We start from the raw sequence: 258 nt of genomic DNA, 5'->3' as shown, positions 1-258 counted from the left end.
AGAATTGCAAATCCCCCCTCGCTAATCCCGTCAAAATTGGCCAGGCTATAATGACCACTAAGAGGCAACCACTCTGATAGATCCTGTCTTGTGAGCGTGCGTGTTCGAGGCATGAAATAGTTTTCGCCACAGGAATAAACCATCCCTAGGGAGGTTCAGAAGGTTGCATGGTATTGGTTTTTAGGAAGTTAATTACAACCAGGTTTTTTTTAAAGAGAGCCGGAGCTGGCAGAGTGTCGGGCTAAGATCCAGGAGGCT

Source organism: Gekko japonicus, unplaced genomic scaffold (assembly GCF_001447785.1).
Source record: "Gekko japonicus isolate JY-2015 unplaced genomic scaffold, Gekko_japonicus_V1.1 scaffold3990, whole genome shotgun sequence".
In the NCBI taxonomy this organism is placed as follows: domain Eukaryota; kingdom Metazoa; phylum Chordata; class Lepidosauria; order Squamata; family Gekkonidae; genus Gekko; species Gekko japonicus.
The sequence above is the reverse complement of the archived record's forward strand: the minus strand, read 5'-3'. Positions refer to the sequence as shown.